The sequence below is a fragment of the Cetorhinus maximus genome, chromosome 11 (genome assembly GCF_964194155.1).
Source record: "Cetorhinus maximus chromosome 11, sCetMax3.hap1.1, whole genome shotgun sequence".
Taxonomy (NCBI): Eukaryota; Metazoa; Chordata; class Chondrichthyes; order Lamniformes; family Cetorhinidae; genus Cetorhinus; species Cetorhinus maximus.
Window position 1 is genome coordinate 1,623,207 of NC_135889.1, and position 6,586 is coordinate 1,629,792.

The window sequence follows — 6,586 nt, forward strand, 5'->3', positions numbered from 1 at the left end:
CCCAGCAGAGGTGGTAGTACAGTGGTATACAAAGTCAACAGGGAGTTGCTCTGGGAACCCTCAACATCACCTCCAGACACCATGAAGTCTCCTGGTCAAACATGGGCAAGGAAACCTCCTGCTGAATTCCACATACCGCCCTCCCTCAGCTGATGAATCAGTGCTTCCTTCCTGCCTAAGTAGGGATGAGACAACTCCCCGCAAACCTGCATTGTTTCAGTATATTTTTATATAAACTAACACACAGGGCATAATGTGTTACTCAGTAGGGACACAGTGCTTGAACACCACTTGGAGGAACCACTGAGGGTGGAAAGGGTGCAAAATGTACTCTGGGAGGGAGACTTCAACATCCATCACCAAGAGTGGCTCGGTTGCTCCCGACCGAGCTGGCCGAATACAAAAGGAAGTGACTGGCAGCAGACAGTTAAAAAATTCACTGGAGGCTGCACAAATATCCCCATCCTCAAATGATGAGGAAGCCAAGCACATCAGTGCATAAGATAAGGCTGCAGCATTTGCTACAATCTTCAGCCAGAAGTGCCGTGTGGATGATCCATCTCGGCCTCCTCCGGAGCTCCCCAGCATCACAGATGCCAGTCTACAGCCAATTTAATTCACTCCACGTGATATCAAGAAATGACTGAAGGCACTGGATACAGCAAAGAATATGTACCCCGGCAATAATACTGGAGACTTATGCTCCAGAACTTGCCCTGCCCCTAGCCAAGCTATTCCAATACAACTACAACGTTAGCATCAACCCAGCTACGTGGAAAATTGCCCAGGCACATCCTGTACACAAAAATCAGGACAAATCCAACTCGGCCAATTACCTCCCCATCAGTCTACTCTCGATCAATAGTCAAGGAATGGAAGGGGTCAGAAACAGTGCTATCAAGCAGCACTTGCTTAGCAGTAACCTGCACAGTGATGCCCAGTTTGAGTTCCGCCAGGGCCACTCAACTCCTGACCTCATTACAGCCTTGATTCAAACATGGACAAAAGAGCTGAACTCGAGGTAAGGTGAAAGTGGTTTCCCTTGACATCAAGGCCACATTTGACAGTGTGTGACACCAAGGAGCCCTGGCAAAACAGGAGTCAATGGGAATCGGGGGAAAATCTCCACTGGTTGGAGTCATGCCTAGCACAAAGGAAGACGGTTGTGGTTGCTCGAGATCAGTCATCTCAGCTCCAGGACATCACTGCAGGAGTTCATCAGGATAGTGTCCCCGGCCCAATCACCTTCAGCTGCTTCATCAATGACCTTCTTTCCATGATAAGGCCAGAAGTGGGGATGTTCGCTGATGATTGCACAATGTTCAGCACCATTCACGATAATGGAGCAGTCCACGTCCAAATGCAGGAAGAGCAGGACAATATCCAGACTTGGGCTGACAAGTGGCAAGTAACACTCACACCACACAAGTGCCAGGAAATGACCATCTCCAACAAGAGAGAATCTAACCACTTGACGTTCAATGGCATTACAATCACGTAACCCCCACTATCAACGTCCTTGAAGGGCGGGGGAGGGGGGGCGGGGTTACCATTGACCAGAAACTGAACTGGACTAGCCATATAAATACAATGGCTACAAGAGCAGGTCAGAGGCTTGGAATCCTGTGATGAGTAACTCATCTTCTGATGCCTCAACGCCTGTCCACCATCTACAAGGCACAAGTCAGGAGTGTGATGGGATACTCCCCATTTGCCTGGATGAGTGCAGCTCCCAGGACACCCAAGAAACTTGACACCATCCAGGACAAAGCAGCCCACTTGATTGGCACCACATCCAAAAAATATCCTCTCCCTCCACCACTGACACACAGTGGCAGCTGTGTGTACCATCTACAAGGTGCACTGCAGGAATTCACCAAGGCTCCTTCAACAGCACCTTCCAAGCACACAGTCATTGCCATCTAGATGGATAATTGCAGCAGATAGATGGGAATATCACCAGCTGGAAGTTCCCCTCCAAGTCACTCACCATTCTGACATGGAAATATGCCACCATTCCTTCACTGTCACTGGGTCAAAATCCTGGAACTCCCTTCCTAACAGCACTGTGGGTGCACATATACCACATAGAATACAGCAGTTCAAGAAGGCAGCTCATCAGCACCTTCTCAAGGGAAATTAGGGATGGGTAATAAATACTGGCCCAGCCAGCGAAGCCCACCTCCCATGAATGAATGTTTAAAATGCCAGCACTAACAGGAAACTGAACATCACCCTGGATGGCCAGAGTCTGAACAATCCCCACCTTTTCTATCTCGGCGTCATCCTTGACAGAAGTCTTACATACAAGCAGCACGTCATCAAGACAGCAGAAAAATAACCTGCAACAGGCTCACAGTAAACTGACAAGTTCCTCATGGGGATCACAGGCCAACATCCTGAGGATCTCTCCTCTTGCCATCATGTACTCAAGTGCAGAATACTGCAGCCCAGTAAGATACCAATCTGACCACAACAAACGTACCAATGTACATCATGCAGGACTCTTTGACCAAATCACCTCCCTTGGTTCCCTGCTCTGAAGAGCAGCACCCCCGCCCCCACCGCCCCACACCATCCCCAAAACCAGAAGGATAATTGCAACTGGCAAGCAATTGGCAAGTCTAGTCTAACCTAGAATGCTCTAAGTCAACAACTTCCTCAACCAACCAGCAGTATACCTTCCATCACGCCGTCCCATATGGTTCAACACACGACAGCGAGAAGTAACATCTGTGGACCCGGGGCAGGAGGATTAGCAGGAGAAAACATCCATCAGAAACCACTCTTGTTGTAGAGCCCACTGCTCATCCACCCAGCTTTGACCTCCTAGAGTGGGTCTCTAAAACCATTTCTAGACTGACCAATGCTCTGTGCAGCACTCAACATTAGTGAGGTGATCTCATTGAAACATAGAAGAATCTGAAGGGGCATGACCGTGTAGACACTGAAAAGCTGTTTCCCATGGCTGGGAATCTAGAAGATGGGATTACAGATTATTCAGGATTGAGATAAGGAGGAACTGATTCACTCAGAGTTGTGAATCTTTGGAATTCTCTACCCCAGAGATTGTGGATGCTCGTTTGATCTTGCACGGACAGCACTGGTTCAAGAAGGGACCTCACCACCACCTTCTCAATTGGGGATGGGCAATAAAAATGCTGCCTAGACAGTGACACCCACATTCAATGAAATAAAAAAAGGAAGGATATAAGGAGCAGGCAGGAAAGCAGAGTTGAGGTAGAAGAGTCATTATGATCAGGCATAGTGCAGCAGGCTCAAGAGGCCAAAGGGTCCACAGCTTATGTCCACAGCTACTTATGTTCCTGTGTTAAAATCATGGCATTGCCAGATCAGGAGCCAATGCAGTAACACACTAACAGAGACTTACAGTTCACTGCCCGGCAGACAGGAAGAAAAGACACTGATGCCTGTAGAGGAGCAGTCAGGGTCACAGCAGCAGTCCAGTTCACAGACTCTGCCAATCAGGCCACAGGTACAAATCGGAACAGCTGGAACAAGACAGAGAGAGAAATGTCTTACCACAGAGCACAGAAAGTATCAAAAACCATCTCCCTCCCATGTCTGAATCCACAATAATTTTCTTCTCCATTTCCCCATATCAATCTGCAAACTTATACTCCCATTGCTTTCTACTTATTCAATTACTGGAGCCAGATATGCTCTCAAACCTTTGAATTAAAAATAACACGGCGAATTTGTGGTCCAATTTTAATCGTGATGCAGGACCGAAGAGACTTCAAAGAAAACACACAGATATTGAGACATTTTTTTTCTACATTATAAACAGACTTATAGATTACAAAAATGAGGAAGTTATGTTCAATTTTTATCAATCACAGGTTGGGCCTGAGCGAGAGTTTCCGGGTCCCACACTTAAAGAGCTGGAGCAGAATTAACAGAATGGTAGCAAGAATGAGAAACTTTACAAGATAAACTGCAGTGGTTAAAGAAGGTGACTAACCACCAGTTTGTCAACAGCATTTAGGAACATGCAACATATGCTGGCCTTGTCAGTGACACCCAAATCCCATGAAAGAATTTTTAAAAAAACGTCATTTATGTGAAGCCCTGGGAAAACTGGTGCTGTTTCCCTTAGAGCAGAGAAGGCTAAAGGGAGATTGAACCGAGGAGTTCAAAATGAGGAAGGTTTTGATAGTGAGGGAGGAAGTTTTTCCATTGGTAGAGGGGTCGGAAGCAGAGGAGGACAGATTTATGGAATCTGTAATTGGCAAAGGAACCAGAAGGGAGATGAGTTTTTATTTTAAATAGTGAGTTATGATGATCTGGAAGGAGCGATATGAAAGAGCGGGCGCAGAAGTAACTCCCCATCCTGCACCACCCATTCTCCCCACACTATCCTCCCCCACCCCCTGCCAAATACCTGCTCTGATTGAGGATCTTAGGAATGTGAAAAGAATTGCTCAGTTGACATAAACTTTAATGACTAATGTGGGAGGCCAGGGCAAGGGGACAACTTTCCTAATATCAGAGTCATGATATTCAGGAGAGCAAGTTAGGAAACATTTCCTGACACAAAGGGTGGGGGAAGTGGAGAACTCTGTCCCAGAAAATTTGTGCTCGAGAGCATTCCGCACCATATCCAAGCTGTTCCAGTAAAGCTACAACAGCTACAGCTACCTGGCTATGTGGAAAATTGTCCAGTTATGTGCTGTACACAAAGAGCAGGACAAGTCCAAGCCAGCTAATTACTGCCCCATCAGTCTACTCTCCATCATCAGTAAAGTAGCAGAAGGAGTCATCAACTGTGCTATAATGCAGCACTTTTTTAGCAATAACCTGCTCACTGACGGCCAGTTTGGGTTCAGCCAGGGCCACTCAGCTCCTAAACTTATGACAGTGAGATGAGAGTGACTGCTCTTGAGATCAATTCTCCATTTGACTGAGTGTAGCATGAAGGAGCCCGAGCAAAACTGGAGTCAACGGGAATCAGGGGGAAAACTCTCTGCTAGTTGGAGTCATGCCAAGCACAAAGGAAGATGGTTGTTGGAAGTCAGTCATCTCAGCTCCAGGAGTTCCTCAGGGTAGTGTCCTCAGCCCAACCATCCTTAGCTGCTTCAATGACCTTCCTTCCACAAGATCAGAAGTGGGGATGTTCGCTGATGATTGCACAATGTTCAGCACCATTAGTGAATCCTCAGGTACCGATGCAGTCCATGTCCAAATGCAGCAAGACCTGGACAATATCCAGGCTTGAGCTGACAAGTGGAAGTAACATTCACACCACACAGGTGTCAGGCAATGACCATCCCCAACAAGAGGGAATCCAACCATCGCCTCTTGATGTCCAATGGCATTCCCATCACTGAATCCCCCAATATCAACATCCTGGGGTTTACCATTGACCAGAAACTGAGCTGCACCGGCCAAATAAAAACTGGCTACAAGAGCAGGTCAGAGGCTGGGAATCCTGCAGCGGGTAACTCGCCTCCCGACCCCCCCAAAGCCTGTCCATTGGGCGGGGATTTGATGATGCGGGAGGGGGTCTTTGTGAATGACGGTGAGAAGGTCAGTGTTTCTGGGGAATTTACAGTATTTCTAGAGAGTGAAAGCTTTGTATTGAAGTCAGATTGTTGAATAGAGGGGCGGCCCGGGATTAACCTGCAGCTTTGGAGAGAAAAGGGCACATTTGCGCCTCTCCTGAGGAAAATGGAGCAATGAGAGGCGGGGAGAATGGAGAAAGGCGAAAGGCTGCTTTTCCCTCCTAGACCCAGCTTCACTCTCGCTCTGAAGATCGTGTCCCCCAGCCCAAGGTGAAGAATGGGAACAAATCCAAACAACATCACCAGGGCTGAGTGAGGAAATCGCTGCCATGTCGGCAATGCCGCCTTTCCAAGGTCCCAGGAAGATGAGGGGATCCTCCCAGTCCCGGGACTCACATTGAAAACCCGCAAACTATTTACAGGCGATTTAAACTCTTCCCGCTTTTTCTCCCAGGCTCCGCTTTATTGCAATATCTGCCCGGCCCCGCCCCCAGCCCGGCCCCGCCCCCATCCCGGCCCCGCCCACAACCCGGCCCGCCTCCCCGCCGGCCCCTAGGCCCCGCCCCCTAGGCCCCAGCCCCGCCCCGCCCCCAGCGGCTCTCAGGTTAAACACACCCCGGCCAGCGGAGCGGGAAGTGGGTTGTAAACTGGGATCTCCGGCTGGAGCGGTTCCGGATGGAGTCTCTGCAGCTCCAGCCCCCATTCCCGCATTCACATTGGGCCCCAACTTCCAACTCCCGCCGGAAATTGCTGCCCCGCTGAATTTACACTGAAAATAACCGCCCGCTTACCGGGTCCACAAAACTGCGGCCGCTCCCCAGAGCCGCTCGGGGCGGAAAGGGAAAAGGCTCCTCGCGGGCCCAGCGCAGGCCCCGCCCCCGGTTACACAGCACCCGCTGATTGGCTAAAGGGCCAGGGAGATTGACAGGCCAGTGACAAGCTCAGTGGGCAGGAATTGGGGGGGTGGTCATGTCTGGAGTTTGGGGGCTGGGGGGTGGTCATGTCTGGAGTTTGGGGGCGGGGGGGTGGTCATGTCTGGAGTTTGGGGGCGGGGGGGTGGT

At 49.5% G+C, this 6,586-nt stretch overlaps 1 protein-coding gene across 1 annotated transcript in view; it reads right to left on the reverse strand.

The window, feature by feature from the left end:
* Positions 1 to 6,334, reverse strand: part of LOC144686332 (NACHT, LRR and PYD domains-containing protein 3-like) — a 56,930-nt gene extending 50,596 nt beyond the window's left edge. The window contains exons 1-2 of the mRNA XM_078551414.1: positions 6,317 to 6,334; positions 3,392 to 3,512 (exon numbers count right to left, since the gene is read on the reverse strand). The gene's annotated coding sequence lies outside the window, so the exon portion shown is untranslated. The remainder of the gene's footprint in view (positions 1 to 3,391; positions 3,513 to 6,316) is intronic.
* Between the last annotated feature and the right edge of the window lie 252 nt (positions 6,335 to 6,586).